The sequence below is a fragment of the Cibotium barometz genome, chromosome 18 (assembly GCF_041138505.1).
Source record: "Cibotium barometz isolate CiBa-2024 chromosome 18, ASM4113850v1, whole genome shotgun sequence".
In the NCBI taxonomy this organism is placed as follows: Eukaryota; Viridiplantae; Streptophyta; class Polypodiopsida; order Cyatheales; family Cibotiaceae; genus Cibotium; species Cibotium barometz.
Genome location: NC_141063.1, coordinates 39180664 through 39191450, shown reverse-complemented (window position 1 = coordinate 39191450; position 10787 = coordinate 39180664). Strand labels below are relative to the sequence as shown.

General features: G+C 42.6%; 1 pseudogene; it reads right to left on the bottom strand.

The window, feature by feature from the left end:
* Positions 1-3549: 3549 nt before the first annotated feature.
* LOC147629310 (DNA repair and recombination protein RAD54-like) lies at positions 3550-9787 on the bottom strand (annotated as a pseudogene).
* Between the last annotated feature and the right edge of the window lie 1000 nt (positions 9788-10787).

Below are 10787 nucleotides of genomic sequence, written 5' to 3'. Positions count from 1 at the left end.
CTACGGGTGTCAACGGGGGTTAAAAGACTAAGCAGGGCGAACGCCTAAGGCCTTACGAAGAGGGCTCACAATACTCTTCAGAAAGGGCTGATACTGCAGGGAGAGGCTGGGGAGTTCTATCCAGACAGGGTAGAGGGTTTTGCAGGGGTGAAGTCCAGCGACCACCTGAAGAGGTAAAGGGGGGAGTTGCGTATCATCCACTAGAAATATGTAGTGTTTTTTGGGCAGCACCTGGGTGAGGAAGACCTCGACCCGAAGGGGGTCCCAATAGTTTCTCATCCAGGCCTTCAGAATCTCCATGGGAGGACGGGGGCCAAAGAGGAGCCCAACAACAGCGCGGGAGCTGAAGTCCTCTTCTGTTTTCCTAATAAGAGATGCAGGTAAAATCACAGAGGGGGAAGGGTTTACCTTGGAGACGACTGCTATCGCCATTCGCAGCAGTAGGTTTGCTTTGGTCGAGGAGAAGGACCTCAGTATCGGCACCCCTATTTCCCATGGCAGTTTGCTGAGGAATTTCCATATGCATGTCTGCTCCCTGGAGGTCAGGTCACCTTTCTTTGGACCCCTCGTGCTGTCTGAGAAGATCTTCTAGGAATTGGAGTCTTCGCTCCTTTTCCAGAGAGAAGGGCTGATACATGAGAGGCAAGGAGGACGGCGTTGCGAACAGGATTAAAGTGTGGGAGGGGCCCTTTCCCCACGCGCTGGAGGGGGACGGGGCTTTGACAAGCAAGACGGACTCCGTACTCCCACTCCAAGTTGTATTAATTCCACAGAGAGGGGAGGAGAGCAGCGTGTCGAAAGAAGAGCTGATAGGGGGGGGGAGAGTGAGTAAGGATGGGACATTAGGGCGCATGGGCCGAGGAGCTCAGTGTTGATGGGCAAGGGCAGAGTGCGCACGCAGAGGTAGGGTTAGGGTTTGGGGCACGTGCAGGATGTGACCCATTCATCTTCGTTGATAATGCAAAACTTTTCTTTTTTTACAAGAAAAATGCCATGCAGAGCCTTCCAAGCATAATTTTCACACTACTCTCCTCATCCCGGAGAACAATGTGAATCTGTGTTTTGAGGATTAGTGCAAATATGTGATTTTTCCCTTTTTGAATTCACTGATACTTCACAAGGACCTGTAAAACACACGTCTTGCACCAAGAGCTATTCCACTCTGGGTTTTTAACCTTTTCTAGTCAACACCCTCAGGCTTTCTTGAAACATTTGCTGTGCAACAAGAACTCGACCGTGGGTAACTTTGTCAGAATAGGATAGTTCAAGTCCTTGGACCCACCTAGTGATGATTGAATTCTGTCCAACATAAGACCAGAACAGTGTTGCAAAAGTTATGGTGACTAGTGCTAATTTGTTCATTTTTGACCTATTTTGAGAACTAGGATCTTGAACGGTCGCATGCATACCTTACCCAGACATGACCCCTGTTTTAGATAGCCCTCCACTTGCTTCACACCAACCTCATGATGAATAGTGAAAGTTATGGGGATTAGTGAGAATCTGTAATTTTTACATTTTGACCCATTTGGAGTTTAACTAGTCTCCTTATTTAAAATGGCTCTACGTGGCTAAGGTAGAGATTTGCTCTACATGTAGATGCTGAGCTAAAATAATAGCACATTAATAGATTGGCTCTCTTCAGGCCAAAATTCATAAGTTTCCTGCTGCCAAACTGCTTGTATAGGTGCATCCTCTCTGCCCCCTCTCACCCTGCCAGATGCCTATGCACAATGGTCAAAGCACAAGCATCTAGAGCTACATGCCCATGGAAATCAATGCAAAGGTGTGCATGTAAAAGGACTGCATTTTCTTTTAAAGACTCCTTTGGAATGCTAGAAGAAATTGGTTATCCACAAGGCGACATAATAGGCTTGTGGAGGTATGGAAACCTTATGAATTGGGGCAAGCTAATCCATGTTTGTGTCCATGGTCCATCTTAAGGCTTAAGCTGTTGCATAGTAAATCTGCAAAGGGTAAATCTCATCAATGGGCAAGCCAATGAGGAAAAATCAGCAATGGTGACGCTGATGGAGGGAAAATTCAGCATTATATCAAGGTTGAAAATGCTTAAAAGAGAGTAAATTTCAACAAGGGAATCATATTTAATTAACATCATGAAAATTAAACACACACAGACAATTAGGATGCGGAGGAGACCAAAGACTTCTTGAGAAACCCCACCGATAATAGGCACACCACTTTGTTTTCTCGACAGTCTTAAGCACATATAACAAAGAAACTTCAGGCACCAAGTAAGCCTTTTATATGGTCCAAGGCCACAATGTCCAGCATCTACACAAATGATGTTTGTTGATACATTTAGGTTCTCACCACCAAAGGCATGAGAATAAAATCACCAATGCCAGATGGATCACGCTTTGGAACAAAGCAAAAGCCTCTAGAACCATATCTCCAGCCATATGAGTTCAAGACAATCCAGTTGTCTCTTGTGTATCCAGCAAGAACAACGCAATGTTGGAGGTTTGGGCTGTACCGGCCCCTATAGACCCCATCTCCATCCAAACCTTCGGCTGCCAGCCCACACTTGACGCCCGTGATGACCGGAGACCTAGTGAGATAGTCTTCGATGGCTTGTTGGGGCACATCATCATCTCTCAAGATTGAGTCGATGTGTAGCAGCCTTGGCTTCATCCGTTTGTCGTCAAGGAAGATATCTGTACAAGGCCTATCACCATCGGGCTTGTATGCCACATATTCCCTTGCCGTGCACACTCCATTCTCCTCCACAAACTTAAGGCAATCAAAAGGATCGCCACCACTACACCCTTTTCCTTTATGGAAACCGAGGAGCTCTTCCATCCTCGTCCAAATTCTTGTTGGCAACTTTGGACACCCTCTTTCACAGTGGTCCAACACATATTGAACTGACAAAGCTTCCGGTTTTCCCCCTTTTGCAATCTTATGTACTGCAGCAACACAAGCCAAGCTCGCAGCGACCCAACAACTTCCACATGTGCCTTGGTTAAAAACAGGCTGCGGAAAAACATCTTGTCCCCTCCAATCTACCACTTGATGATGTGGTAATGGCGGATCAACTGAAGTGCCTTTGGTACCATATGAAGTTTTGCCCGAAGAGAGAAGTCGTTTTTTGCAAAAAATTGGCCAATTCTCTTTCCTCAGTTTCAGTCCTTTGCAATCCTTCATGACCAAACATTAGAAGCACTTTGCTTGCTCGTATTGAAGCCCATAAAAACGGCACATTAGGTTATCAAATGCACCACAAAATTCCGGAAGACAATTAAGCCTAGGTGTCAGACAACCACATGTACATGTACGCTTTGTATGCAGAAAAATAATGTAGTAAAAATGTGCTAACAACAACTTGAAACCTTACTGTCTCATCTGTATGTGTTGATCCTTGAAGACGAAGTTTTCCAGAAGTAGAGGGAGCAAATGCATTAATCCCACCTCTAGAAATATTTTTTCTTTGCCAATAAGCTGATCCTGGTTTGTTGCCAAGCTGACCTTGATAGACTTGGTGATTAGAGTGTGTGTGTGTGTGTAAGGGAGAGGGATAAAGGCAGTCTAGCAGAGTTGAATTGAAGAAATGTTGAATACCTTTGGAGGTAAATGGTTTGACAGCAAAGCATTTGTTCGTCGTAATATGAACTGTGTTTTTGCGTTGCAAGAGAACAAGCAGTCAGCAACCTGTTTCTCTCAAAAAGTAAAAGCTTTTCAATCGAAGTGCAGCACACATGCTACCGGGTTAACTTTTTCGCTAAGCTCAACAGATTGCTCTGCCCCCTTGACCCTGTCCATTTCACTTGCACTTGGTTCACGCCCATTGAGAATCGGAGCCTGTATAAAACTCAAAGTGAGCTGATCTCCTTCCTAATGCTTGAACATAATGAGCGTACACGTTGGGTGTGCCAATGGCCATGTTTAAGTAACAACCTCGAAGTATTGTCGAAATGTAGCTGCATCGCCAAGAATCCCTGGATTTGTAAAATTGACCATTGCAAAAAATTCTTCCATATCATTCTGTACACAGTTTATAGTTAGTGTACATGTACTGATTCAATCTCCTTGAGAAGATGAAAGCCAAAATTCACCTGCATGGGTGTACCAAATAACAGCACACGTCTTTGACATTGAAGACCCGCTAAAGCCTGCTTCAAAAGTTGCAATAAGATACCAGCAGGGGATTGTAGGGTGATAAAGAAAGTCTACACTTAATTTTGAGAAAACTTTGGTAAGTTATACTGAACATAATAAATCTGATACTTTGTTGGTGCATGTCTGATCGTTCTTCAGTCTGTGAGCTTCATCAAATACAAGCAAATCGCAACTGCCTGCCTGCTTGCTTGCTGCAGCTTCTTTGCATGCATTCTGAAAGTTTCATATGATAAAATTAACACCTACATAGACAATATTAGACAGATTTGAATGTTTTTTTACCAAGCAAGTAAATTGCAGCTGGTATTGCAGTTTCCTTCTCAATATGACACTAATAGGTAAGTCAACAAATTACTAAAAAAGCACACAAAATTTCGGCTAGTTGCATAGAAACTGTGTAAAGCTAAAAATTTTCATGTCATTGTCAAAAACGAAAACTCTTACTTTCTCAAGTTCAAGCTAGTATCATCAGCCTTTATGGAAACCCTTCCAAGCCTGCAAGTATTATGCGAAGAGTTTCTAGACCCGGATGACATGTGGCAAAGTCAAATTGTCTTTTGAAGACATGTATGGAACCAGATGGCAATGCTATGTTGAAGCTACTTTTTTTGGAGGAAAAAACACAAGCATTGTGGGTGCAAACTATTAGAGCACCTCTTACAAGCCACCCATGATTATTTTTTTACCAAAGAAACAGAGCTGATTATATTACTAGAAATCCCAATACATACGTGTGCTTACAGCACCAAGAGATACAAGTGCGCCCAACCACACTAGAAAGGGCTGATGCCCAACAAGTTATGTACAATCAAAGGGGGTAGATCGGCGGGCCATCGTGGAGTCACGTATTCCCAATGGGCCAGACCTCATTGTAAAGAAGATCTGCTGCTCACTCCAGGTGCGCAAGAAGCCAGCCACCCATGATTATTGCAACACAAAAGAATCGAAAAAAGAGCCCTCGCACATGATCCAAAAAAATATCTCCAGGATACGCTGCCATCAGAGAACTGTATAACCATTACAACACAAAGAATGCTATCGTACATGAGCAGGTGCTCGGAGAGGAGGGCTGTTACAAGGAAGAAGGGGGGAAGACCACTAATGGCCTTTGGTAATGAAGATAAGAAAAGGGCAATGCAATCAGGTGCGGACCCCTAATTAACATAAGTAAGAATTGATGGCTCTTCTAAAGCCCCAACACTCCCATTATTAAGCATGTGTTAGCACTTGATTAGAAAAGGCAGACAATGGGAGGATTGAAGCATGGTATAGGTATAAAATGACACATAATAAGGCTCTAATGATCCACACACTACTAGCTACTTGCAATTTCACCTTTAAATTATTCCATTCTCTTGAACATTTCTATTTCTCCTTGATCATTTCCCACCAACTCTGCTACATAATTTCTCCACCTATTCACTGCTTACAGCAACAACATTTCTCCCCCAATTCTTAGATGCAAGATTTGAGAGCCAAAACGGCTCTTACCTTGGTTTTGGAAGAAAGATTGGAGTTTCATTATCACTATTTGTGTCATTCTAGACGTGAAAGGGCTATAGAATGAACAAAGTTTTTCAAAGCCCATGGGCAGAGGGCAATGGGTGATCATGTCAAATGCTTATGAGATAGTGATGGTACCCTTGGGAGGGGCCTAGATGAGGCGATGGATATTGCTACTGAGTATTTCTCTTCGCTTTTCACTACTACTCCTCGAGCTTTAAGGGACATGGAGATTGTGTGGGACAGCATTCCAAGTCTGGTTACTCAGGAAATGAGTAGAGCTTCGATGACTCCCTTTTCTAAGCAAGAGATTCTTGAAGCTTTCAAGAGCCAAGAGGCACAAAGTGTGGATGGACTCTCTAAGATTTTCTTTGTTGCTTTTTGGGATTGTTTGAGGAGATCCCTTCTTGTATCCTTTGGAAGGAATTTTTCATCTGGGTGGATGCTTCAACTAGCTTGATCTGCCTGTTTCCAAAAGTAGGTGATAGAAAGGACTTGAGATAGTGGAGATCGATCATTTTGATGTCAATTGTCTACAAGGCATTGGCAAAAGTCATCAGCAACATATTAAATCCTTCTTATCAGATCTATCACCTCATCCATGACTCGCACACGCGCTTTGTCCAATATCGTAGAATCTTAGACATTGCCTTTATTTTCTTTCAAGCTACTAGACAACGCCTCTTCTGAGGTGCATTGGTGCTTTTTCCAGAGGGGACCCTTAGGAGATTGGGTTTTCAAATGGAGTGGATCAAAGAAGTTTCTACTCTCTATAGGTTTGCTCACAATAGATTGATCATTGGGCATCACATCTGGGAGTCATTTGTAGTTATAAAGATCTATTGACGAGGGTTGTCCTCTTGCACCTTATTTGTTTTTATTCTTCGTAGAGCCTATGTCCTTTCATAAGGGCTGTCGAACAAGTATTAGAGGTTTGACATTACCTATTGGAGAGGAGTTGCTAGATCAAGAGAATGCAGATGATACAGCAACCTACCTTGAGGAGGACGAGGGACGTATGAAGAGATTCAGTTCAACAATGTCTATTTTTTTGTTCAATTGTAGAAGCCCGGATTAAAGTTCAACGATGTCTATTTTTTGTTCAATTGTAGAAGCCCGGATTAACTGGAACAAATATGTTGAAAGTTATCTTCCACATACACAATGGTACTTGTAATGAAAGTTCTTTACTAGTGATTTACTAGGATTCACACATTAGAAATGAGGTTTGGTCCGTTTTGAGCAATATACTCTCAAGTTATTGGAGAGACGCCTTCCATAATGCAAGGTCTTATGGATGTTTGAAGAGATACAGTCCATGTCTTGAGGGGTGCTTGGGATTAGATGCAACCTGCAAGGTTTATCCAAGGCTACAGAGAGTAGGAGACTTGAGTTCTTGTGTAGATATTAGGTTTTCTTCTCCCTCTTGGATGGTTCACCGAGATGGTCCTATGTTCCTAATGATTGGTTATTCGTGCCATTAACCCCACCTTTGTTTTTTATTTTGTTTCCTTAGTGTGATTTACACTCAGTTTTGTACCTCCAGTTTTTTGATTGCTTTAGGACTGTGGTAGCCTATTGAGCTATAACACTTGTGGATGCAATTGTATCTTGATTCATGTTGGAATATAATGAGCCATGTTTTATTGTGCAAATAATAATAATAATAATCACTACTTTTCAAGCTAAAACAAGTTTTATTTTTTACCATCCAGATTTCTCCTGTAAAAATCTCCAATACCCAAGTGCACAACACAACATTAAACTTTCCTCTTTTGCTAACTTGTGCTAGTTACCAGTTATCAGGGTCTATGCATTTGATGTTGTAGACCTGTCATAGGCCGTATTAGGGAGACATTACACGTCTTACAAAGTAAGGGCTTAAAGAGCATATCTGATATACACTGCCAGGAGCCAAAAATCCAGCTATGGCAGAGATGACTTCTCCCCATGTAGGCTCACACAAAGCCATAACTTTCACTTGTCCTGCAAGCCACTTTTGAATTTCTGTTTCCCAGTTGCTAACGAGACTTGGTGTAACTATCAAAACCTTTTTTGCCATGGGAGAACCATCAAAGCCTTGCTTTAGCAAAGTCCAAAGCAGTGTGATTGACTGCAATATCTTTCCCAACCTGTATGAATGACCGCTACCAAAGTAAGCAAGTACAATTGTATGGTGCATGACCTCAACTTGAACACAAAAGAGCAATTAATTACCCCAAAAGAGCAAGTATGCAGCCAGCAAGACTTGTGTTAGACTTTGAAAACTCACGTTAACCAGTGACACATTCAAACATAAACTGCACACCCTCCCTGCATTACGCACAAAGGAAAACTGAATGAAGAGATTGTGTCCAACAGGCTACTGTCCAGCAAGAAAGGTAACCATTTTTAAACCTTAATCAGAACACATTTAGAATGCAGCTTCACATTCGGATGTGAACCACAAATGATGAAACACCTAAATGGTGGCATTATGAGAGAAGAACAAATTAAGTACAACAAACATATAGTTTAGCAAATCTGATAGCTAATGAGGAAAGCCTCTAGCTTTGGCAGCATGGCAAAGCCATGAAATTATTGCAGACCTCTCTCTCTCTCTCTCTCTCTCTCTCTCTCTCTCTCTCTCGCGTAATGGTTGGTTGGTTAAATTTCTAAAACGGAATACAAAACAAAGGTTGCATGACCTGCATGGAAAACATATACATAGTGGCCCTCAGACCACAAACTAAGACACTCTCTCTCTCTCTCTCTCTCTCTCTCTCTCTCTCTCTCTCGTAACGGTTGGTTGGTTAAATTTCTGAAATGGAATACAAAATAAAGGTCGCATGACTTGCATGGAAAACATATACATAGTGGCCCTCAGACCACAAAGACTAAGTCTCTCTCTCTCTCTCTCTCTCTCTCTCTCTCTCTCTCTCTCTCTCTCTCTCTCTCTCTCTCTCTCTCTCTCTCAATACAAAAACTGGAGATTAAATGGAGTTGAGAACTGTTAAGACAGTTTTGGTTGTCTGCTTCATAATTGGTATGCACTTATTCAAGAATTGTATAGACAAACAATAGGAAAAAGTAAACACTGTACATACATAGGTATGTTAAACATGCTGCTAAGTCTCTGCTTTTCCCAAGAAAGATAGTTGACAGATTGAAAAATATTATGCAAGAAAAGATGGGAAACTAGCTGCTTGCTCTATGAGGGGAGCTCCCTTACCAACACAGCCACTAATCCCTAGCCTTCTCTATGAAAGGACACAAGGTCAATGGCTCTTGGAGAACTTTTTTTAATGGCATTCCTCATATCAGACACTCCTCAATTGAAAGCATCTAGACAAAATTTAGCAGATTGAGAACACGAAAACACAATATAGAACCTCTCCTCATGTCGAAGCTCCTCGATCATTGAAGAATATAAATTATAATTAGTAAATACCTTTGATGAGGACGTAAGAACCTGACCAAACGTGGGTCAACAACAATAGGTGTGTATTTTTGATCCATTTTGTCATCATCTTCTGGCTGCCACAAAACAAGTGGCTCAATACCAGGGGGAAGCTCCTCTGATGTGTCATCATCCACCGCAGAACTTGAAGCTGGAGGTATGGGTATGGTTTTTATGAGAGGGGATAAAGCCTCTCTTGAAGAGCACCACGGCTGCGAGCATTAAGATGGCGCAGAAGGTCTGCTGTTTTTTCCCCATTGACAGTACCCGGGCAAGGAGACTCTACCGAATCAGACACTGATAGCACTTTTGGAAGTAGAGGTTGCCTTGACACAACCAGGTTACCACTGCAACAGACCAAATTACAACATGTCTTATATAGATGCCATCGCAATTCCTGAATGCTTTCTTTACACGGCCGCATGTGTTGGTTCTTCAAAACAATAATGTAGGTCTGCTATAGAGATTTCCTGTTAGCTTTTCCTACAAGAAAGAGTTAGGGTTTCAGTGTTACCTCAAAAGAGCAGCAACATTCCAGGACTCCCTTTGGTGATCTCCTTCATTCTCTTCGTTTGCTTGACACCACTCATTGAAGCCATGTACTTGAAAACAGCCAACGCCATGGCTATCAATGGTGTGCAAGTGTGAAGGACGGAGAGGGCGATCAGAAGAGGAAAGCTTGCAATCTTTTCCAAGAAGGACACAGGTACCCGCCCTCTCCGTCCTTCACACTTGCACACCATTGCAAGCTTTCCTCTTCTGATTGCAAGCTTTCCTCTTCTCATCGCCCTCTCTGTCCTTCACACTTGCACACCATTGCAAGCTTTCCTCTTCTGAAACGCCACAGATGGACGCTCCCTACAAGCACTCGACTTCTGCTATTAAAGCCTGTAAGGAAAGCCAAGCTCTGAGCTCTCTCTCTCTCTCCAAATCTTTGAAAAGTGTCTCAAATTATCTCAAATTCTAAATCATTTTCACTAAACGGCTTTGTTGTGAGTAACAAATTAAAACGTGGCGAGTAGCGCGGGTTCGGGGGTTATGCCCTCCCAATTTTTTATTAAATTGTATTCATTAATTTGTTTTGGGTGGGGGGGCTTGGAAACAAAACATTGAAGGGTGAAAAAAAAAAGGGGGGGGGAGGGGCACACGCCTCCTCTTTTTTTTTTTTGGGTACTTTTTTCCCCTCTCTCTCGTTCTGTCTGCGCAACCCCTGCGTTGCAATCTCTGATTTGTTTCCCCTCTCTCTCTCTCCTCACTTAGTCTCTTCTCTCTCTCTCCCTCTTCTTTTACCCTGATCTCTCTCTCTCTCTCTGCTGAGAGGCACCAGGATACATAATGAGCTACAGAAAAGGGGTTCAGTTAACAAGAAATTCCTCAGATGCTTTAGTTAACTATGTATGCAAAGTGTGGTGAGCTTCAGAAAGCAAAAGCGTGAGAGAAAGAGAGAGAGATTAGGGTTTCTCTCTCTCTCTCTCTCTCTCTCAGATCTGCTGCTGCACTACAGGTGGCCGGTGCAATGTATGCAAAGTGTGGTGAGCTTCAGAAAGCACGAGCATTACTTGACATGTATAACAGCAGCTATATTACATTAATAGTAGCAGGCTATGCTTGAAAAGGAAAGTGCCAGAAGGCTCTAGACTATTTCGAACAAATGCAGTGAAAGGGTATCCTTCCAAATGAAGTGACATATGCTTGCATCTTCAAA